Source organism: Cinclus cinclus, chromosome 22 (genome assembly GCF_963662255.1).
Source record: "Cinclus cinclus chromosome 22, bCinCin1.1, whole genome shotgun sequence".
In the NCBI taxonomy this organism is placed as follows: domain Eukaryota; kingdom Metazoa; phylum Chordata; class Aves; order Passeriformes; family Cinclidae; genus Cinclus; species Cinclus cinclus.
Window position 1 is genome coordinate 10,591,530 of NC_085067.1, and position 23,465 is coordinate 10,614,994.

The 23,465-nt window shown below is 55.0% G+C and overlaps 1 long non-coding RNA gene across 1 annotated transcript; it reads left to right on the forward strand.

The window, feature by feature from the left end:
- The first annotated feature begins 6,075 nt into the window (after positions 1–6,075).
- LOC134052658 (uncharacterized) lies at positions 6,076–10,215 on the forward strand. The gene is made up of 2 exons (XR_009933875.1): positions 6,076–7,159; positions 8,389–10,215. It is a non-coding gene; the product is annotated as an uncharacterized LOC134052658 (long non-coding RNA).
- The last annotated feature ends 13,250 nt before the right edge of the window (positions 10,216–23,465 follow it).

Consider the following 23,465-nt stretch of genomic DNA (forward strand, 5'->3'; position numbering starts at 1 on the left):
GGCGCTGTCTGGGGTTTGTACCAGCAAAAAAAAAAAAAACCAACAAAAAAACCACAAACAATGCGGAGCTTTATTCGCTGTAAAAAAAGTAGGGCAGGGAGCTCTCACGTTGAAGAACTGGAGGAAAAATGTGCGGCAGCAGCCAGAGTGGGAATAGGGAGAGAAAAACGTCAACGGCCTGGGAGCTGAGATATGAGTCAGTTCGGCTCCACCCCCTGCACCAAATGACGCTCAAATATTTCAGCCAGGCCCGAAAATGCTGCAGGTTTGGCATCCGGAGCAGGCTGGCAGATCTAGGCAGCGGGGCCAGGGCAGACTCGCCAACAGGTCAGGAAACACGAGCCAGTGGATTTTCGTGCAGCTTTTGAGAACCGATACCCCGGCTCTCCCTGCGGACCAGAAAAGCAACTTTCCAAACCGCAAAGCACTCGGTGCCTGTGCAGAGGCAGCTGCTGGGAAATGCCTGTCCCCACCTGCCTGGGGACGAGACCTGCCACAGCCGGCTCAGAGCAGCCCTCGGGCTCTCATCTGGGCCACCCGGGCTTCAGGGGAAGGGGGACGTGCATGAGAGCACATTGAACCCAGCCCAGCGGGCCGAGGCAGGGTGACACCCCCCCCTCCCATTTTGCTCCTGGAGCTGCTCTGTGCCTGGTACATTGAGGTGCTGCCGGGGCTGACAGTGGAATGAATCATGGAATGTTTTGGATTGGAAGTAACTTTTAAAGACCATGTCGTCCTGTACCTTGCCATTGGCAGGGACACCTTCTGCTGTCCCATGTTGCTCCAAGCCCTGTCCAACCTGGCCTTGGGCACTGCCAGGGATCCAGGGGCAGCCACCACTTCTCTGGGCACCCTGTGCCAGGGCCTGTCCACACTCACAGCCAGGAATTCCTGCCCAATATCCCATCTAATACAGGCCATTGTAAATAGTCTCTTTCCATCCTTCCTGTAATTTCCCTTCAGCTACTGGAATGCCACAATTAAGTCACCATGAAGCTTCTTTTTCCATGTTGAACAATCCAAATTCTTCCAGCCTTTCCTGATAGGAGAGATGCTCCTACTCTCTGAGAATCATTCCTGCTTCATCCTAAATCCACTATCACCTGCTTTACTGGCTCCCAGTGTGGACTTGGACTTTCGCAGGTTTGCTTTTTGGCCGCCCTGTGTGCCTGGGGAAATTGGTTACCTCAGGGATGTGGAAACCTTTGGAGACAGGTGGCAGGGGTGGGGGGAAAGACCCAAACAAGCCCCAGCTTAAGACTGTTTTCCTTGGAAACTGGCTGAGGAGACCTTGACAGGTGGAGATGATGGGGAAGATGAGCTGAGTTGTCCTGGTACCTGGAATGAAATGCTGCTGTAGTGAGGATGGCAAAGCCTGGGGCATGCCAGGAATGGGTGCCCCATCCTGCCTGTCACCTCTGTATTGGGGCATATAGGCAGAAGCCACTGAGGCCTCTGTGTCTGATGTGGTGGGGAGAAGAGGGGCCCAGGGCCAGATCTGAGCAGCAGCAGGAGGATGGCAGTTTTGGGGGGTGGGAGAAGAAGGGAGGCAAGCTTCCAGTGCTCTCAAAGCACGGCAGGAGCAGGGCCCAGCTGTCAAGTGCCCATCCCAAGGGATCCCTGGTGCACTGGGATGAAGGCAGGTGGGCAAGGATCTGGGATGTGCTCCCTGCTCAGGGGGCCTCCAAGGAAACAGGGAGCTCTGATGAATGAAGGGTCCTCTGGGTGCTTTCCCCTCAGGAATTGCAGTGGAAGGAGGAGGCTCTGCTTTGTGAAGGGGAGGCACTGGTGGGCTCCTGACAGAGGCCTGCAAAGGGCACGTGGAAGTAGAACATCCACCCCTTTGTAAGCTCAGGGCTGACTGCAAAGAGCCCTAGACTGCTTCATGGTGGGTACCTCCAAACCCATCTGCCCACAGAGTTGGAGTTCTGGAGTCTGGTGGGGGTGTCCCAACCCTACTCTAGTCTGAGAGTTTTCACCTCCCTGGTCTACTCCATCATGGGAAGGGAGATGCCAAGGGTTGGGAGGGACAGACTGGAGTCTCAGCTCGGCAGTGGAGATGGCTGTGGGTGCTGAGGACACATTTCCTGGGGGAACATGGCAAACTGAGACCACAGCTGAAATCCAAGAAAGCATTTGAGAATCTGATGGTATCTCCTCCACCCCAGCTCTCCCAGACCTCCTTTTGCATCCCAGGTAGCACTTGTCCTTCCCTCCTCCTGGCCAGCTGCATGTCACCCAGGCTGATGCTGGTGTTGAGCTGGAAGGGGCTTTTCCTCTCCAAGGGAATGGTCCTTCTGCATAGGCAGTTGCAGGAGAACCACTGAGTGCCCAAACAGAGCCCTGGGACTTGCTTTGAGAAAGGACATTGCACCTCTGGTCCCCAAACATCCCAGATGTGTGATACAGGGCAACACACTCCGGTGTGTCCAGGATCTGTCCCCTTGGCCAGGTGAGGGCTTTGGAACTGCACAGCTGGCCTGGAAAGGTGCCACCAATGCCAGCTTTGGGGAAATGCTTCCTGGCCCTGAGTGTCTGTCCCCCTTCTTCCATGTCTCTGGCCCTCAGAGATGCTCAGCTATTCCTGCCCCTTGTCCTGGAGGGTCAAGGTCAAGGGACAGCAAGATCTGTCACCCACAGAGCTTAGCCCTGCACCTCCTCAGCTCATCCTGCCATGGTGTTTCTCATCCCTCCTTCCCGGTATCCCTGCCGAGCATCTTCCATCCCGAGAAGAAGGGGAAACAGGAATCGCACATTCTGCAGCACGGGGTGCCGTGGGAGGCCCTCCAGACCCCCGGCCCGTGGGGTCCCTTCCCCCACCTGCATGGCCGGTAGCAGCAGGTGCCTCGGAAAGTGACGGAGCAGCCCCGGGCCCGGCCCAACCGCCCTGCGCCTGCCACTGGCGCAGCCGGGCCGCGATTTTGGCCATATTTGGGCAAACCCAGCTCCGTGTCCCCCGCCCGCCCGCGTCACTTCGCCTTTTTGAGGTTTCCCTCGGCGCTCTCATTTGCCTCCCGCCCGCCGCCTCCCCGGCCCGGCAGTTTCTGGTTGAGTCACTTTTAACGGCCCCGGGGCACCGGCGGGGCACGGGCAGGGCTGCGGGGCTCCGAGCGCTCGTGGAGCTCCCCCGAACATCCCGCTCGGGACCCCAAGCCCCTGTGCCCGGTGGGGAAATGGGGCTCGGCCCACGCCGATACCGCAGCCCCTCTTTTGGGTGCAGAGGTGGCCTCTCAGCCGTGCCACAGTTGCTGCAGTTCTTCCTTGAAGGTTTGCCATGATGGTGGCAGACAATGCTCTTCCTATCCAAAAAGTTCTCGGGGCAGTGGTTTGCACTCTTGATTTTTTGCTGCTGCAGATCCCTAGCACCTGCTCTCCTGAGCATCCCAGCTCAGAGCCCTCTGTCCCAGGAGTCTTTTAGGAGGTCACCCTTTGCACTGTCAGAGAGAGCTGTGCCCATCCCTGTGCCTCTGTGCTGTGTTCTCAGAGAGATGTGGTGCACTGGGAATGCTGTCATTAGGCTTCAGTGTTAGTAGTGGCCTGACTGAGACACTGTGGCTCCTTTGGAGCCTGGCCAGGAGATGCTACAGCTTGGCTGTGGAACCAGTGGCTCACTCGGCCACTTCACTGCTGGCCCCAGGGCAGTGGAGGTGGTTCAGGAAGGGTTTGGGTAAGACCATCCTGTTCCTCCTTCTCTTCCTCCTGTTCCTCCTCTTCCTCCACAAGATGTCAGTTGATGGAAGCCATGGGGTGCTGGATGGATGGGAATCCTGTGAGCGTGGCAGGGCAGCTGCCTGTCCCCAGCACGGAGCGGGGTTCCCAGCCCAGGCCGAGGGCCCAGCAGGAGCTCATCTCCCAGCCCTGGGGCTGAGCGCAGCACTTCCCCTGCCGGCAGAACAAACCGCAGGCGAGCAGGGGAAGTTGGTGCAAAGCCGATAAGAAATATCAGCGCTTTCACAGTGCCTGGGCTGCAGAGCCCGACAAGGGCCCTTCCCCCTGCCGTGCCTGGGGCCGGCGGCGCTGCTACCCCGAGCTCGGGCTCCAGCTCCCCTGCACTCCCCGATACTGGGAGAGTTACTGGAAAAGGAACAGCCCTGCGGGCCGAGGGGACCTCAGGGCTGCAGGGTGGCAATGAGGCACCTGCAGTGCTCCTTTCAAAGGAAATTTTGGGGTGCGTGGCAGTGCTTGACCTGCATCAAGGTGCCCTGAGACCAGGGCAGGGTAGAGTGGGGGAGCAGTGCCCTGGGGGGTCATGGTTTGTCTCAGGGAGCTGCACCTAGGGGTACTTCAGCAAGCCCCTGGGAGACACCAAGCAGGGGGGTAGAGTGTGCAGAGGGGCCTTGGGAAAGCTGGGGACCGGATATTCTCATGAGGTTCTCAGGGGAGGAAATGCAGCTGTTTCAGCCTCCCCCGACCCCAAAAATCTCCTGGAGATCCGTCAGACAGACAGAGTGGACTAAATGGTCCAGAGACAAGGGCGGGAGCAGGAATTCCTGCAGCCTTATTTGCCAGCCAGTAAAATTAACCAATGGCTGGGGAATGTGGTAAGTTCATCATCAGAGAAGATAACTTTCAGAGACCTTGTCAGAGCCCAAGGAGCCAGATCTGCTGATTTCTTCCTTTCTGAGACCCATGCAGGCAGAAGGAAACCAGCTCAGGACCCAAAATGTCACATCCCCTATCCGTGCTGGGCTGGGGAAAGAGGAAGCGTCACCTCCCCCCACTTCTCTGCTGGGAAAGTGCCCGTGGCCTCCCTGCATGGCCCCTCAGCAACACAGGCAGGTGCTGGGCAGGGCTCTGCTGGGGACTCCATTTTGGAAGGCACAGCTTCCTCCCCACTGCCATCCTGCACATCCCCAGCTCTGGCCATGTGCTTCGCTCTTCCCTGACATCTTGTCCTTGGGTGCCATCTCCCCCAGCTGCCTCTGTTGGGAAATATCTTCATCCTGCTTTGCCCCATGGTCAGCCTCCAGCTCAGGTTTCCTCACTGGACCTGACTTCTCACCCTGTCCCCTCCTCCCAGCCTGCAGTATTTACTAGGGACCAGTTTGTCATCAGCCAGAAGCATGGCCTTGACCCTGGGTCACAGGGGTAAAGTCCCTCAGTAGCACCTCTGGGGCCAAATCTCTCTCTAGTTTCCCCCCAAAAGGCTCCTTTCTCTGTACCCTGTGCAGCTTTCACCCCTTGTGATGGCACCCACCACTTCTGGGGACTGTGCCATGGCACTGAGGTGGCTGATGGCCCTGGGGGATGTCTCCAGGAAGGTCTCTGGGTTGGCAACAATCTGCTCTCAGGCACAGGGTGGAATTGTTGTGGTGTCCTGTGCAGGGTCAGCAGACGGATTTGATGATCTTTGTGGATCCCTTCCAAAAGAGGATATTCTGTGGTTAACAACAAAAATTATATTTACGTGTTTCAGGTCCCCAGGAGGGTCAGTCTGGGAAGCACCCAAAGTCACCTGCCATCAGGAGGCCATCCCATGAATCTAGCCTGCACGTGGTAGCCTCTGCCATGGACGAGTGGCTGCCTACCATGGGTGAGGCAGCATGATGCTCCTGGCCTTAGAGCTGGGGCCTCGGCAACATCACCGACAGCACTTACATTCCTTGCTGAATTTTTCTCCAGCACAGGGAACACAGTGTCCCCATCCCCATGACCATAAGGGATGGAGATGGGCACAGGGCCAGGGAAGGGTGGGAGACAGGGCAGCCCTTGGTGGCCTAATGCACAGGGTTCTGTTTGTTTTTTTCCACTGAAACTTCCACCGGTTCAGCTGAAAAGGCTGTGGAAAGGGCTTCCCAACCAATTCCCTCTCTCCTAAAGCCTCCTTTACCTGCTGCCATCAGCACACATGCAGCTCAAGTCAAATCACTTCTGCCTGTGCTGTTGCTTGGCAGAAGCTTATTTTTGGCTTTGCTCTCCCCCTGCCTCCTGCAAACCTCACCAGTACCCTTTTTTTATACATTTCCATCCAGATTATCAATGTTGAGAGTGAATCACATTGGCCTAAAAAGAAGCCTATTTCAGAGGCACGTGAAAAACAGTGCAGGGACAGACGTGGCCCCATTTATGGTCACTTTTGGGGATTTAGTTTGTAGGTTTTGATCTAGTTTAGTGGTGGGCTTTCCCTGGCACTGGGATGGGGTGCTGCTGACCATGCAAAATCCTCCTGCTCCATGTCCCAGCACCATCTCAGTGCTGTCACCAGGGCCATTGTGATGTGCCAACCTCCAAATCCATCTTTCGATTTTCTTCTTGGGGCCTCACATCCCTGTTGGTCACTACAGCTGCCCAGGGCCAGGCGAAGTTTGGTGTTGCAGACCCCTGATGGGGTGAGAGGCTTCAGGAAGCCTCTTGCGCCACATGTGCTTCCTAAAGCACAGGTTTAGGGCCTGTGACTCACTGGCACCTGTGTCCCCCCTGCTTCCCCCCAATGACCAGGCAGCTCCTGAGTCCGGCAGCCCCTGCCACAGGCTGCTGGACCATCCGTGGGCAGGAACTGCCCCCATGCCATTCCCACCACTAGGATGGAGCGAGGGCGCACGGTGCAGCCGAGCAGCCATGGGAGGTGGATTCAGTTACTGTCACCCGGTGCAAACACTTTTTTTTTTCTTCTCTCTTTTCTTCTCTTTCTTTTTTTTTTTTTTTTTTTTTTTTTTTTGCACAAGCATGTTTGTTGCTGTCAGCAGCAAAGCCCAAGAGAGCGTAACCGGCTGCGGTCGGGCTGCAGGGCGGCACTGGGTGGGACCAGCACCGTTATCTGCTCCGCTGCGACAGCTCTTCCTGTGGTGGAGCCACGTGGGCAGGATGGGGTTAAAAGCAGCCCTGTGCCCCGTAGGAGCCCATTGCTCCCCAGCCAGCACCCCATGCACGACACCAGCAGCAGCACCCAGCACGGGCCACCAGCACCTGGCTTGGGCCACCAGCACCTGGCACTCACCTCCATGGCTGGTGTGGACCACCGGCACCTGCATGGGTCACCCACAACCCAGCATGGGCCACCCACACCCAGCGAAGGCCACCCACGCCCTGACCCGGTAACAGGGACCCAGCGAGGCGCCCGTGCGGTGCTGGAGGACCAGCATGGGGTGGCCAGGGGCGCTGGCATCTGTGGCTCTGATGCCACCGTGAGGGGGCAGTGGGTGCCAGGGGCCAATGACAGGTAAGGGGGTCCTCCCCACAGGGGGGCACAGTGGGGTGGCAGGGGAGGAGGTGCCGTGCTGGCAGGCGGGTGGCAGTGGGAAGTGCCCAAAGCAGAAGTGACAGCCAGGGGGTTTTTGGTGGCAGCCAGGACGGGATCGGGTGGATGTGGAGGCTGGTGTGTGGCAGGTGAGGCTCATGGGGCTGGGTGGTGTCAATCGTGGGGATTTGCAGGTAACCCCGAAGGGCTGTGGGGGCATCTGAAGGATCTCCATGTGTCTGGCAGATGGGGTGAGGGGGGCCCAAGGGGAGTGAGTGCCAGGACGGGGAGCTCAGGGCAGCAGGTGGGCAAAGGGGACTTCAGTAAAGGAAGGGAGAACAAGCAGGGTCCCCATGAGGACTTTTCAAGAGGGACCCATTGCCATAGGATCTTCACCATAGGGACAAGGCAGTGCAGGGGATTCCCGTCACATGGATGGTGTTTAAAGTGGGCTTGCCACCACAGGGACAAAGCAAAGGAGCCCTCTGTGGCCAGGTTGCCATTTAGGTGGGGTCCTCTCATCAGGACATGGCATGGTGGGCTCTCTGTGATGCAAATGGGATTTGAGGGACAAAGATGGAGTTCGAAGTGGGACTCATCCTTGGGGTCCAGGTGTGGGGGTTCTCTGAAACCAGGGTGGGATCTGAAGGGCAGCAATGGAGTTCAAGGTGGAATCTCCCCTGTGGGGACAAGGCAAGGGGGTCCTGTGGGAATGGGATGGGGTATGAGGTGGAGACGTCCCTATAGAGTCAAAGCAAACATACCCTCTGTGTATAGGATGAAGTTTGAGAGGGGGTGATGGGGTTTGGGGTGGGGTCCCCACCAACAGAGACCAAGCATTTGGGTTCTCTGTTACTCAGATGGGGTCTGAGGTGGATTCCCTCACTGATGGACAAGTAAAAGCTTATTCCTGTGACCAGGATGGGGTCTGATGTGAGGTCCTTCCTTTGGGAATGAATCAAAACTGTCCCCTATGACCAGAACGAGGTATTAAGTGGCCTCTGTGCCTGGGGGGAAAAAGTAAGGATGTCCCCTCTGCTCAGGACAGGGCTCGAGGTGTGGCTATGGGGTATGAAGTAGGGTCTCACCTATGGGGAAAAGGTGAGGCTGCCCCCTGTGCTCAGGATGGGGATTCTGGGGAGACAAGGGAGGGCAAGATGGGATCTTTCCCCTGGGATAAGGATGTCCCCCATGCTTGGCATGGCTCCTAGGAGGTGACTCTGCCAGAGGCTCTCTGTCCTGGGGCCAGATCACACCTGCCATTCCTGTCCTTGGCCATATCAAGGCCAGAGGTGCCCCATGGCAGGGCCCTGTGCGGGGGCATGGCACTGGCCCTGTGTGGGGGAAGGAACTCCGCGCCGGAGGAGAGCGGCCGCCGACAGCGACTCAGAGACAGTGCAGTCACCCATAAAGTAGAAAGCACTACTAAACAGCACTGCAGGGTGTAGTGTTTCCTACTTTATGGATGAGTGTACTGTGGGCTACGGAGAAGAGAGCACGGAGCAGCACCAGACCCACGAGCCCACCGAGAGCCGCCGCAGGCCAAGAGCGGCCCCTGGCCCTGCCTGGCTCAGGGCACCCACCCAGAGCTCCTCCACACTCCTGCGGATGCTCTGCTTGTCTCCACGTGTCCCCCTGGCACCTGGGATGGCCACGTGGGCAGAGGGGCTGCCAGCCCAGTGTCCCATGTGTGCCACTGAAGGGACCCACCCCATTGGAGTAACCCTCCCACCGGGAGGCCAGGTAGACAGCAGAGACTCCAAAGCACATTTTATTCCCCCATCTTCATTTTCCACGTGGCAAAGCCCTGGGAAGAGCTGGGCAGTGGCGGCCACATGCAGCACGGGACACAAAGTGGGGTTCCTGGTGATTGCTGGGTTCAGCGGGGTGAGTGACTGCTAAATAAAACTCTTGGTATAGACTTGTGGATTTTTTTATGCCATTCCTGGGAAATGCAGAACTGGGGAAGAGCTCTTTGCCGTGCCCAGAGCCACGTGCAGTGGGGTCATTCCAGATTTGGAGCCTTGGGGAGCCTTGAGAACACCACAGCTGGGGATGGTGGCCAGCAAATCTCAGCCCATTGACACAGAACTGTCCCCTTTGGCCCTTCGAGGGTCACCAGCAAAGTTGCTGTGTCTCATGGCAGCCCTGGCCATGGTGACAAAGCCACGTGAAGCCAAAAATTCCTCCTACAATCCCAGTCTCCCTCTATCCACACACCCCTGAGCTGTGTTTCCTGGGGTTCTAAAACCAACCCAGCTTCCACAGAGGAGGTTTGGTCCTTGTTCCCAAATGTCAGCTCTCAAAACCCCTTCAGGCGTCTTCCCTTTGACTCCTACCTGTGGGAGAGAGGATCTAAAAATAGTAGAAAAATACTAAAAATACTTTTTTCTTTTTAATTATTTTTTTAACCCAAATGTCAGTGGAAAATTTTTATGTTTTGTAAAACTTCTTATGCTGGTCTCGGGATCATTTGCAGCGGGGAGGGATTTGGTACTGAATTTTTTGTGTTTTCCTTTTACTGAGCTGTCCAGAAAGGACTGGGTGTTTTACTTATTGCTGTCCCAGCTTTCCCATGTTCCTTGGATTTGTGGCTGTTCAAAGGGGATGTGGAAGGAAAAAAAAAAAAAATCAAAACTGTCGTCATGGTCACAAGGAGACAAGTTTTTAAACAGTAAAAATGAAAAAGGGCTAAAAAAAACCCAAGCAACCACTGTGGACTGTCCTAAGCAGCTTTCAGTTTGTGAGCACCGGGACGGAAAAGCAAATTCACATTTTTAATATGCAAAAGCTTTGAAAATTTACATCCTAATAAGGTGCATTCAAGTATTAGGAAGGATAAATGAATGCCCAGTTTTCATGACCAAGGTCTAATGTGGTTACAGCTACTACTCAGTGGTCACTGCTGAGAGAGACGGTTAGAAACATGGTTCTTGCTGAGAGCAGCAAAACAGAAACTGCTATTTCTTCCTGGTGGTTTTTTGTTGTTGTTGTTGTTTTGGTGTTTTTTTTCTTAATAAAGTCCTCATTTTTTCCTAGCCCCCCTCCATGCTGGTATTTTAGCAGAAACAGGAAACATGTCCTGTCCCTGTTGGGGTGAGCTCCCAGTCTCCACAGGACCTCGCTGTGTTCATCCAGTCCCTGGTGGGTGCCACACATGCTGGGTGGCTCTGCCAACCCAAAAATGCCCCAAGCAGGGCAGGGTTTGGGGCTGAGACCCCTCTGGGGTTGGTGGGGGATGCAGGTGTCCATCCCAGCACTCTCAGGATGGCTCTGGAAGGGCTGTAGGGACTGACAGAGCCCAGCCAGACTCTTGCCAGGCTCTCCTGCACAGCCCCAGTGCCTGAACTGGTGTTGCCACACCACACAGCACCACACTGTCTGGGGCTCACCGTGACCCCTGCAGGGCCAGCTCAGCACATTCCTCTTCTAGGTTATTTTTAACAGGCCTTCCATCCCAGTGCTGCTCCAGAGTGTGGAGCCATTCCCTGCCAGTGTTCATGTGCTGCTGGGAATGGCAGGATCAGGGGGAATGTGGCCATGTGCCTCTCTTCCTTGGAGCTGCTCCAGGACACATCAAGGCTCAGGAGGTGGGAATGGGAGCTGGAGGGCTCTGCTGGCAGAGCAGGTGCCCTTTTGTGTCACTGCATGTCCCTGCAGCTGCCAGCGTGGCTCATGCACAGAGACATGAGGGATCATGTGCTGGAGCCATTCCCAGGGAGCTGCTGGAAGGAGGGTGGGAATGGGTTGGCACCCACCAATCACCTCAGCCTGGAGGTGCCCCTGGCTGCTGACACACTTCACTGTCCCCACACCCTGGGGACTCCCTCAGGGCTGCCTTGGCCCCTCGTGCTCATTCTTGTGCTTCTTTCCCAGCCAAAACTACAGCAGAGCTCCCACTGCTCACTCCAGTCCCTGCTGGAATCCCCCAAACCAGGGGAGGACCTCAGGAGGACTCACCAGGCACTAACTGGACTTAATTTTCTGCAGGACCTCCAGGTGCTGGGCCAGGAGCATCAGTGAGGCTCAGCCCTGATTCTTCAGGCCTTGGCTGGGATTTTGTGTTAGGTAAAGCTCTGTTGGGTCTGATCTCCTCAGTGGTCCCTGGATCATCAGTGTACGAATCTTGTCTCCAGCCACATGTGCTGGCTGGAACCCAGACCAACCAGTTTGTCTCTGGCCCTGCACCTGGCTGGTCCCACCTTTGCTGAAGCCTTATCTGTAGCCCCTGCCCTGTCTCCTCCTGATCCTGGCTAGGGTCTCTGTCCTGGTTCATCTGATCTTGTCTGGGGCTGCCCAGGGATCCCATCACCACTGCCCTGCTCAGAAGCTCTGAGATGGACCCTGGAGTTTGAGGACACTGTGTGTTCTGGATCACACTTGGGTTCCCATTTGCTGCCCTCCATGGAGCAGCCTTATCCTTGCTGCTCCCCTTATGGAGAGCACAGGGAACACCATGCCCTGGATCCCAGTCCCTGCACAACCAGGCACAGGCCTGGCTCCCTGGAGACCTTTGGAAAGCAGTGGGAGCTGCTGGAGGGCTCTCCTGGGATCCTCTCTCATCTCCTCTCTCTCTCTCTCATCTCAGCACATTTGAGCTGTTGATCTTGAGCACTCCAATATCACTGCTTCTCTTCATTTTCTCTATATCATCACCTCCTTTCCATGAGCCTGTGGTTTCCCCTGTCCTGGGGGAGTTTCAGGGATCTTTCTAGGTCTCCTCTGCAGGGAGCGCAGCCCCACAGCAGATCCCTGAGTGATTTGGAGGACCAGGGGGACATCTCTGTAGCCCTCATGAGAACTTAGTGACTCACAGCCCAGGGAGTTCTTGACCAACCCATCGAGTCTTCAGTAGCCCAGATGAATTTTTCCTCTCTCTTTTAAAGGAGACTTAATAAGACTTTAAGGACTTATCCAGCTGTAGGCTAGCCAAGATGTGAAAGATGATCTCCAGTTTCCCAGGCTCAGGGCTCTAGGAGATATCCTCTCCCCAGGAATGGTGTGGGGGGTTTGGGCACCCTGTCCTTCACCTCACCTAACTGGGATTTTCACTGAAGGCTGTGAAAGTCCAGACTTGAACCTGGGGGATCCTTGGCCACTCTTTCTCCAGGGCAGCAGGTCCCAGCAGTGCCCTGGAGCCAGGTGGGATTGGTGCAGATGAGTGGGACAAGGGGAAGGATGCTCGGGGGACAGTGTGACACCACGTCCCAGATGAGCCAAGCAGAGCCCATGAGCAGCACACGGCAGTGGAAGCACAAAGCAAGCCGGGGTTCTGAGAGGGCCCCCAGCCACAGGAGATCTTATCAGGACGCATTGCTCCTCCCACTGCTGCTGCCTTCTCCTAATGAAACCTGCTTGTTCTGTCTCAGTGGGGAGCTGAGCAGTGCCTGGGTGTTCTTCCACACTGGTTCAGCACCTGTGGAGCCTGCCTGGTACCTTGCCAGGGGGAACAGCCATGGGCAGGAACTGAGTGGATCTGAGCAGTGGGAGATGGCGAGATCTACCCTGACCTGTTCCTGCAGCAGAAGGAGCCATGTAAGCTGGTGGTTTGAAGGTACATGGCTACCAGAACACACAGGAAGGTGGGATCAGTTTTCTGGAATCTTCCCTTTGGTCTGTTGGCTGCATTTTCTGCTCATTACAAGTCTGGGGCTTCCTCCCACCACACACAAACACCCCTTAGCTAAGAGATCTGGGATTCAGGTGGGATGGCAGAGCCCTGCACGCTGTGAGAGGTGACTTATAGCCACATTCAGATGTGAGAGAGACTCTGCCAGATGCAGTGATAACTCCCCGTACACATGATCCATCTAAGTGGGTCTTGCCATGGCAGTCAGCAGAGGATTTACTGTCTTGATGGTGACTTGTCTGTGCTGCCTGGGCTCAGGCAGATGTGACACACAGCTGATGGCATTGGGTTCAAGAGGTGACCCATCTGCACATTTGGATGGGCTAGAGAAGCTGCTCAAAGGAGGTGCCAACAAAGTGGTGTCTGACAGGGGCACTGAAGGCCCCCCATGGTATCTGCCCTGGAGAAGGTGGCCCCAGGCAGGTTCTACTGGCGGCTCCATGGCCACAAAGGGACCAGCATGTGTGAGATGCCAAATGCCACCCCCACGCTGCAGCAGGGAGGCACCAGCAGTGGGACTGAGAGCTTTGCCACACACAGGGGCGTGAGGAGGCAGGACCTGTCCCAGTTGCTCAGGGGTTTGGGGATCATCAGTCCTTCTTGGGTTTGAGATTGGCAAACCTTGCTCTGCAGTGGGTCAAGCAGTGAGAGGGGCTGGGGAGCCGGGCCAGGCAGATGTCCCCCGGGGTGGCCCAGTGGCTTTCCCCTGGGCATCACTAACACTGTGCAGCCTGATGTATGATGTGATCTTCATCAAAGACAAAGCACGGCAGGGAAGAGGCAGGGAGAGACAGAGCACACGCCTGCCTGCTCCTGAGCTCTCTGCTCAGAGAAGGCAGCGCCCACTTGGCTGTAGCGTTATGCTGTGAGCTCCTGTCACCAAGGATCATATCAACCACCCTCTCCCACCTTGCCCGTACCTCTTGTCCTGGCCTGCTGCAGGTAGGGACCAGCCCTTTTCAGAAGAGAATTGTTTCCAGCACGGTGTGACCGGAAGATACTGAGGTTTAGCTCACATTAAAGGAAGGTGTGCAGGCATGCCTGAGAAAGAACCAGGCAGAGCTGAACATTCCCAGGGCAAAATCGGGCATGCCCGGGACACAGATGGGCAACTTTTGCAGTGAATCAGGCATCCTGGGGCAGAGCTGCGCATTCTCGAGGCAGAGATGGGCATCCATGGGGCATAAGCAGGCATCCTGGCGTAGGGCTGAGCATCCTCGGGACAGAGCTGAGCATTCTGGGGCACAGCTGGGTATCCTGGGACCAGAGTCGGGTATCCAGGGCCAGAGCTGAGCAGCCCTGGAACAGAGCCGAGCAGGGCTCGGGCCGGTGCTGTCCCCAAACCCCCATCCCGGCAGCCTGCGGGTCTCCGAGTCTCCCCGTCCCCGGTGCTGGGGAGGATGCGGTGCAGGAGGATGCGGGCTCAGCCCCACCCCCCGCCGCCGCCTCATCAATAGGCACCAGATCCCGCTCCCGCACCGTTGCCGTGGAAACCGACGGAGTCGCCACCATTGGCGGCCCGGGGTGCGGCGCGGCCCCCCCGGGGTGCCCGGCCCGGCTCCGTATTGATGACTCGGCAGCGGCTGCGCCGGGGGCTGCCCGGGGCCGCGACGAGGAGCTGGTAGCTCCCCCGGCCCCTCCGCTACGTCATGGGGCCGGGGGCGGCGGGGGGCTGAGGGCGGCGGGAGCAGCCTCCGCACGGCGAGCCGCGGATCCGGGCGGGGACGGAGCCAGTCCCGGTGCGGGGATGTTACCGCCGCGGCCGCCCCCGGCCTCGGCCCCGCCGCGGAGGAGCGCGGCCCGGGCTGCTCCCGCCGCCGCTCTGATGCCTTCGGCTTTTCCTTGCCGTCTCCCGACGCCCCGGGCAGTCGTGGCCGGTGCGGAGTGAGCCCAGCCCTGCCCCAGCAATGCAGGAGCCCAGCGCGGCCCCGGGGCAGAGCGGCGCCCCCGCCGCCTCCGCCCGCCCGGACCTGGACACGCGTGAAGGCGCGGGGGGTGACATGGCCAGATGCCAGCTGTCCCCGGGGTCGGAGCGGGACGGAGCACCCCAGCCCCAGGAAGTGTCCTCGGGAACCCCCCGCGTCCCCCCGCCGGACCCCCAGCGGGTTCACTCCGCACCGGAGCTCGTCAGGCCGCTGCGAGAGATGGACCGGACAGACAGACCCCCCCAGGTAAGGCGGGGGTCGGGCTGTGTTTGCTCATTCTGGAGGAGAGGCGGGAGGATGTCACCTCGGTGCGAAACGGCCAAAGGAATTGGGAGCGCTGGGCTGCGGTTGAGCCACCCACGAAACCATCCCGGTGGGGCTGGCACCTGCCACAGCCGCTGCCGCACACCCGCGAGAGAGAAGGGAGCCTTTGCTGCCCTTCAGCAGGGATTTCCAGCTGCCTCTGCCCTGGAGCTGGTGCGGGGTCTTGCCGGAGCCCTGACGGGGCCAGCGCTGGGCAGAGCCCACCTGGAGCAGGCACAGCCCTGCACAGCCAAGGCTGAGCATCCATGCAGCATCTCCCCGTTCCGGCAGCATCAATGGCTCTGCAGGTAATGGCAGAGACCTGATTCACTGCCACCCTCTTCCAGAGCATCCTCTCGCCTCTCTAGGGGATCCGTGGAGGGCTTGGGCCACCTGCACTGCAGGAGGAACCGGCCCCTGTAGGCAGCACTCGGGCACCTCGGGGCAGCGCAATGCCCGGCCCCTGCATCATCTCCCTAAAAACAGCCCAAAAGGCTTCTTCAGGGTCTCACCGCCCTAGATCACAGAAGTTCATCAGCTCACCCTGTTTAGGACAGATTGCGACCCTTCCTCTTGGGAAACATCAGCCGTCTTCCTGGCATCTCCTGGGATCTGGGGAAGCTCTGTGGTGCTTTTAAAACAGGGGAGAAAACGGCTCTTGATCTTTTCATGTTGATCACAGGGGTGAAGAGCTGACCAGCGCCGGCGGGGATTTAGCATGGGTATTTTAAGCAAGGCTGTGCCGTGCTGCTGAGCCCAGCTGGAGAGCAGCCTGGAGCAGCCTGCGGGAGAAACGGCACCCCTGGAAACCCACCGAGGGAGAACATGATTTCACTCCAGCACAGTTTGTTAAGGATCTGTTCTGAAGGGCTGTTTATGGTGATGCTTAGGGAAAGACCATGTTGAAGCTTGGTCTGACTCTGACCCCAGGCCTGGCTGTGCCAGAAGCACTGCAGTCAAAACATGGGACAGCAGAATGGGATGGATTACTGTTCCCACCCCCTTTTTGTATTGCAGGAGCCCAGTCGGTTGTGCGAGACTTACTGTCTTCAGGGAACCCTAGAATGGTTTGGGTTGGAAGGGACCTTACAGACCATCGCATTCTAGCCCCTGCCATGGGCAGGGATACCTTCCACTAGACCAGCTTGCCGCAAGCCCTGCCTAGCATGTCCTGGAACACTTTCCTTTGGAAGAGATAGCTGGCCAGGGAGAGAATAGGTGCTGTGTCCTGGTGGGAGCCTGGGTGGGAAGGCTGGGATTGGAAGGAGGGCAGGTGGCTGGTTCAGAGGGGTGTTTATGGGTGCTCCAGCATCTGAACTGCACCTGTGGGGTGGGAGCTGTGCACCAATTCTTGCTGATCCCTGCAGTGGGACCCCCCCCCACTGGTCTCTGTGGAGATGACTGCTGAGCACCTGCCATCCAGTTTGCCTTGGTCCTTGGGCTGCACCGAGCGTTTTCTTGCAATCTTGGAGGCTCCTGGCTGGGTGGGAGCCTTCCCATAGTATTCTGGCAGCACCATGGTAGTGGTGCTGGTGGTGATGTGATGTGCTCTCGTGCTAGAGTGGTGGTGCCATGGGACCGATGTTACTCTGCTGCATCATGGCAGTGTCACTGTAGCACTGTGATGTCATTGGGGTGGTGCTGGTGGTACCATGGCAGTACCATCCTTAACATTGATGTTGATCTCCAGAAAGGTTACCTTGTGTTTTCCCAGGGAAAAAAAATCCAGCAGTTTCTCCTGGAGCCAAGTGTCTTTAGGGATGTGAAAAGCTTCCAGTTCCACCCTAGGAGGGAGCTCACTGCTGCTGTCAGCAGCAGAGCAAGTGCTGGTGCTGCTGGGCTGTGGGGCAACGCCCTCCTGGGTGTCAAGGGGAACACCTCAACCTGGGGACAAGGTGCTGTGTTAGGGCTGGGGCCAAGATAGGGTTGCTCAGCTCTCCTCCAAAGCTTGGGTTGCTCCTGGCCAGGCTGGGAACTCACCCTGTGCATTGTGCTGCCAGAGCCGGGCTTCCTTTAGGACATTTGTTCTCGGGATGTCAGAGCTGCATAATGTGGACAGCTGCCTCCAGGGAGTCCTCTCTTGGTGTGGGGAAGATCCTCCTGAGGGCTTATCACTGACAGTGTTGATTAAAGATGTTGATTTTATGATGATGCTCCTGCTGTGTGTCCCAGCCTCTGCCACCACTGCTCAGCCATTCCCTCAGGGACAGGCTTGGAGAGGCATTAAGACTGTCTGTAGGTCAAGTTAATTTTGGTGTTCTTGCCTGGGTCTCTCCTGAGTGCAGAGTGTGGAGAGCTGTTGCCCTTCTTCCATCTGGGAGTTGGCAGAGGAACTCGAGTTAGGGAGGTGGGACAAGGGGGACACACATGGAACCTCCCTTCCAGCCCCTGCCCCCAGAAGGCTCCAGAGATGGAAAAGGCTGATCATGTCCTGACCAGGCAAGACTTGAATATTTCCAGGGACTGGGATCCCATGAGAGGAATATTCTCCATAGCCTGGTGGGAATTTTCCTTGTTGAGATTTGTGCCCACATCTCTCCATCCATTTGTCATGTGTCCTTACATCCTGCAAGGCACTGCAGGCTTCCCCAGCTTCTTGGCAGAGCAGTGTGTCCCACCATGGCCCCACTGGATAATGCTCTCTGGTGGTTGTCACAAGTGTATCCTTCCTCCTGGGTCTTTGGAATTGCTCTGGTCCTGCTTCCCAAAATTTCTGTGTGGACATGAGATACAAGAAACTACTTTCCTGCTGAGAATCTCCAGGCACTGCAGGGGTAGGATCCCAATCCAAATAATGAATATCAGAGAAGCAGAAAAACTTTGTCTGTGTAGGACAAATGAGGTTAAAGTGGCATAGATACATGTAATTTCCAATGTCTGGAAATTGGAAAGTTCCCAGAATGCTGTCAGATGGATTTTAGAGCACTTCTCACAAGAGTTCAGTTGCCTGCATCTCCCAAGGGATGCTGCTCCAGCGGGATCTGCTTTGGCCCTGGAAAACTCAGGGTGGTTTGGGAGTGAGTTGTTGAGTGGAACGCTCCCTCCTAGTGCCCTACATTGACAAGGGAAGAGGATCAAGGTCGTTCATTTTCTGCATATTGCCTGCATCCTTCCCTTCCAGGATTACTCATCTCCCCAAGCTCCCCAGATCACTCATGGAAGGGATGAGCTCAGCAGCAGACTATTCCTTGTTCCCATCCCAGAACCACACAGGCAAGGGGCACAGTTAGGGTGCTCTGAGCTGGTAATCATGACTTCTTCTCAATCACAAGGGGTTGCTTTGGATCTGAATTTCTTAAAACCCAAGCCTTAACTTCCCTTGAGGTCATGTGGAGCTGAGAATATTCAATAAATCCGTAAACCCAAATGAAAATGCTTAAATCAACGAGCCCTCCACTGACTAGGAATTTAAATAGCCACAAAAGAAAAAAAAAGAAAAAAAACCACACACACACAAAAAAACCCCAAAAAACCAGAAAAAAACCACAAACAACCCCCCCCCACCAAAAAAAAAAAAAAACAAACAAAAAAACAACACACCACAAAAAAACTCCTGTTGGTCCCGATGGGGCTTAATAAAACAAAGCAGAGACACAGGGAGAGTTACAAAATGCTGGTAAATATCCTCCACATCAAGTGCTCAGGCCAAGCTGCATTTAAAGATAAGCGCAGTGCCTTTTGCAGGAATTTCTGGTCTTTCAAAAGCTTCAAATTTTCCATTGGCAAAGTTGGAAAGCTGTTCATTTAGCATCTGAGGGTGTGTAGAACTGCACCCTTTACTGCAAAGGGTAGGTCAGCAGAATGAAAGATGGCAGTAGGAGAGGGAGACCTTGGGCAATGGAGCCAGTCCTTGCCATTTCCTGCGGTCCCAATTAGAAGATTGTATTCCATCATGCTCAAAATCTGAGTAAAATAATTTTCCTTGGCTTGGCAGTGCTCAGCCTCATGCAAATGCCTTAGTGCTCTTTGCTGTAGTACTGTGGATGCATGGCCACCTCAGACAGCTGTCTGCCAGGAAGAGCCAGTGCCTCTCTATTTGTAGGAGTGAATAGAAAACAAGGCAAAGTGAGACTAGGAAGGGGAAGGCAATGCTCATTTTGGCTCCTTTCCTGATTAAGATCACACGTTCTGTGCAAAGACATGTCCAAATGGTTTGGCCAGGTCATTTGTGTGGGATGTGGAGGGTGAGGAACACCAAAGCAGTGCCTCCTCACTGTGTCCTTGGCTTCTCTGGGCTGGTGGGATTTGGGATAGGGCTGTCACACTGTGTTGTGTCGGCCATTGCCAGACCATGACCAAGATGAGCAAGAACATTGATCCCAACCTAGAATCACAAAATCCCAAAGTGGTTTAGGTTGAAGGGACCTTAAAGCCCACCCCAGTCCCACCCCTTGCCATGTGTAGGGACACCTTCCACTACCCCAGACTGTTCAAAGCCCTGTCCAACCTGGCCTTGGACACTTCCAGGGATCCAGGGGCAGCCACAGCTGCTCTGGGCACCCTGTGCCAGGGCCTCCCCACCCTCACAGGGAAAAATTCCTTCCTATCTAATCATGCCATAGCCTGGGCAACTAGAGCAGGCTTTTAGCCAATATGACCCAAAAGAAAAGGTGTTCTTGGCCCCTGGGAAGCTGCCAGTGATTTGGAAAACAGGAAGAAGTGGGTGAGAAACTGCAGTCCAGATTGCTGGGCAAAAACTGACTTGTGCATACGAAATCTGCCCCTCAGCTTCCTGATGCATTCTGCTAGGTGGAAGAGCAAATATACCTCTTCAGTGTTTGACATGGTGAGGAATCGAGTATTTCCACTTAATCAAAGCACACCTGTGATCATGGATGCTTCTGCTGAGGTTCTGTGGTAAGAAGGAGAGTTGGTATTGACTTTGCAAGCCATGATGCTCTTAGAGGACTGTGGCTCTTCTTCATGCACAGGGGATTTACTGAGCTACAGCTCAGTGACTTCTCAGGGTGAAGGCAGAAGTCTCATGCTTTTCTTGGGAGTGTTTTTTTTGGATTAGAGTTTCTGTTACAGGGAAGATGAGATATCAGAGAACAATCATCCCTACTCCAGCCATCAAATATTCTGGAAATAATGAAATTTTATCATTCTTCACCACGGGTTTTGGGGTTTTTTGCATGTTCACAAAATAGACTTATCTAACACATGGCATCCAGAAAGAGTCCAGATGCTCCACAAAGACCTCAGGGTGCTCTGGGCCTGAGCCTGCATTGCAGGGAGCTGCAGACTGACCTCTGCTTAGAGCTAAACAATGAAAAGCTTCAAAAATGTCTTATAGTAAGCCAGTACACATTTTAGCTCAAATGATTTGCAATGTACATGAGTACACAGCAGCAGAGGTTGTGAAGTCTTTCTGTGTTTGCACTGAAGTTTTTCACACATTGCTTCCCACATCTTTTACATTTTGCATTTTTTTATATAGTGGAAATACTGTTGCATGAGCTACTTCTCTGCAGATTCAATTATTTGTTCAGCAGCAACCAGAAAATTCTGCAGTGGGGGGAAAAGACAGCTTAGCTGTCGTGGATTCAGAATGTGGCAGCCTGACCAGGTTTTATGGTGTACAGCCTGTCTTCCACATGTTCCCCAGGTGGGGAGTGAAACAACGTCCCTTGAGTGCAGTGGGGATGAGCACAGTTCTGCTTTACCAGGAGTGGAGCTTGGCCAAATCTTCTTGGAAACTGGTAAGAGACAAGGGAGATACTTGTACACCAGTGTTCAAAGGGTAGTGGGAAGAACAGGCTTTGTACCTTTTTTTTCACCTTAAAAAATGCAGATATCTTTCTCACAAGGTGTGTAGGGGGCAAAGACCTTGCAGGGGACACAGCGGTGGCCAGGAGTCACACAGTGGCCGAAGAGTAGGAGAGTGATGTTCCTGTACTTGCAGAGTGTTGCACAACCTGGTGCTGCTGCAGGTTATCTGATGGATCAGCTGCAGCTTGTGGCCCCACACAACCTGGGATTGCAAAACACTTTGTGCTTAACACGGAGGGAGCTGGGTCACAGCTGGGGAAAGCCTGTCCAGGACCACACAGACCTTGTCATGCCTCTGCTCCACGCGGGTCGTGGCCATCTGGAGGCAGGGACACATCTCCATAGCACACTGGAGAGCAGGACAACGAGCAAACTGGCCAAACAAAAGAACTGATGATACCATCAGTGTTCAGCCAGAGGAAAACCTGCACCCTGAGCAGCACCTGTCCCTTGACAGAGTCCCTTATGGCTTCTTCAAACCCTCCACTCCTCAAAATTCCCTGCCCTATTTTCTGTCTGATGGTGAAGGATGAAGAATCATATGTGCAGCACCTCAGGAGCATTTCAGAACTACCTTCCTAGCAGCTGTGAGGTGTTTCAGTGTCATTTTCTCTCATCTCCTTGCAAATCCTTCTGTCTTTTGGATTTGCTGGACCCAGCTTCAGCCTTGGATTTTGGAGGGCTGATCCACTGCCTTGGCAGTTTATTTTCCACTCCCAGTCCTCCCTGTCTCATTTTTGCAGGAACATTAATTTCTCCTTGGTTGGGAGGCTGGAGAAGCTGAGCTCATCAAAGGACAGTGAGCCAGGGCCATCAGGGCTACTGAGGTGATTATTCTCCTCCTGGAATAGCGGGGTTTGTGTTCCTGGGATTCATAATGGTGATTCCACTGAAGCGCCATTTAAAGATAGAGAGGACCTGGTTTTTTGAGACTCAAATTTTAGCTGCATCTCATTTTGAACACCCAGTCAGGAGCATATGAAGAGCTGGCAGTGGTCAGAGTGTGTGCAGGAGAGGATGCCTGGGGAAATGCAGAGAAACAGCAAATGTATAATGACTGTGCCACGAATATTCCCTCAATATCTTCCAATTCATGGCTCCAGCACTCCTCATGCTGGAGGAAGGATTTTTGAAGTTAATAGTCTTGGATGGATTTTTTCTTCCGTGAATTTGTTACATGGGGTGATAAAAATCAGATAAATGAGGAAATAAGGGCAAGTAGTGGGCTGGAAGAGGGATGGGCAGCAGGAGAAAATGCTGACTGATGGAAAGGGGAGTTGGCAGCACATAGGGCTGTGAGGAAGTGCCCTAAAGGCAGGGGCACAACAGAGACGTTTGTGTCTGAAACCAGGAACGGTGCAAAATACAGGAAGGAAGCAGGACAAGCACACTGGGACACACTGAGTGTCAGAGGAGTGGCAGGATAACCAAGCTTCATCCCAGGCATGTCTCTTCTCCCATACCTTTGGCAGCACTGTCCCTGTTCCCTGGGTGGGGATGTGCTGGCTGCTCGCTGGGCCAGCAGCGGCAGCACTGGGGCTTGCTCTGCTCACTGACCCAACAGGAGGTGAAGCTATTTTTGTCTTGCTTTTGGCATGCAGTGAGGACACTGCAGAAGAACAGCCTATGGAAAATAACTTAGTCCTGTGAGGTGGCTGATTCCCTTGAAACTGTCTGGAAGAGGAGAAAATGGATTGGCAATGACAGGCTTCATTTCCAAGTGAAGAGGATTGAGAAGTTAAGGGAACTAATTACTAAAGTCAGGTGGAACGAACAGCTAAAGGGCTTTGACATAGTGGAGGCTTGGGGAGAGTTATTTCAAATGAAGGAGAAGTGGTGGATTTAATATATCCAAGATAGTAGGAGAGCTGGGATAGCTTCACCTGGAAAATCACTCTGCAAGGTGTCTGCAGAGAGGGGTTGTGTTCAGAGATGGCTCCTGCAAAGCAAACCCAGGAACTGGACCCTGGATCAGCTGCATATTGAGAAGTCAGGGCATCTTGAAATTGTCAGTGGTTTATACACGTCCAAATTGTGTGTGGTTTCTACACCCTCAAATTAGGTTTGTTTTCAAATCAGCTGTGTGCCTGCCTGTTTCCAAGGGCCACCTGAGACCTCCTGCTCATGGGGTCACCTGGTAAATTCCTCCTCCCTGTCTGGCTTTCAGTAAGGATTTCAAAGCAAGGCTGGATTTAGACTTTGGCTGTTCCCCGGGGCCGGCTGGGGGAGCCCTGGGCCAGTGGGTTCAAGGCTGTGCCGCGGTGCTGCCACAGCCCCAGCCGCAATGCAGAGCACGGCTGCATGCAGTGCTTGGCTGATTTACTGTCCCCCAATGGCCTCCTGCAAGTTTTCTACAGGACTTTAAGGACTGTGCTGGATGCTGGGTGTTCCAGAGGGATTTTGCCTGCATGACCCATTTAGCAGCCTGGCTGGGCACCTCTCCCTGCAAAAGCCACTGCAGCTCTCCAGTGCATTTGAAGCTTTCAAGTGAAAAAGCAGCAGTTTTCTGGCAGCTGCCATGCTGAAGCTTTTCTTTCTTTGGTGTTCTCAATGCATCTTGGAGAAACTTTGGGCTCTACCTGCCAAAAAACATGACAGATGAATCGGAGGCTTCAAAGCCATGTTCATGCTGCTCTCCTCCCTCAGCATCCCTGCTGTT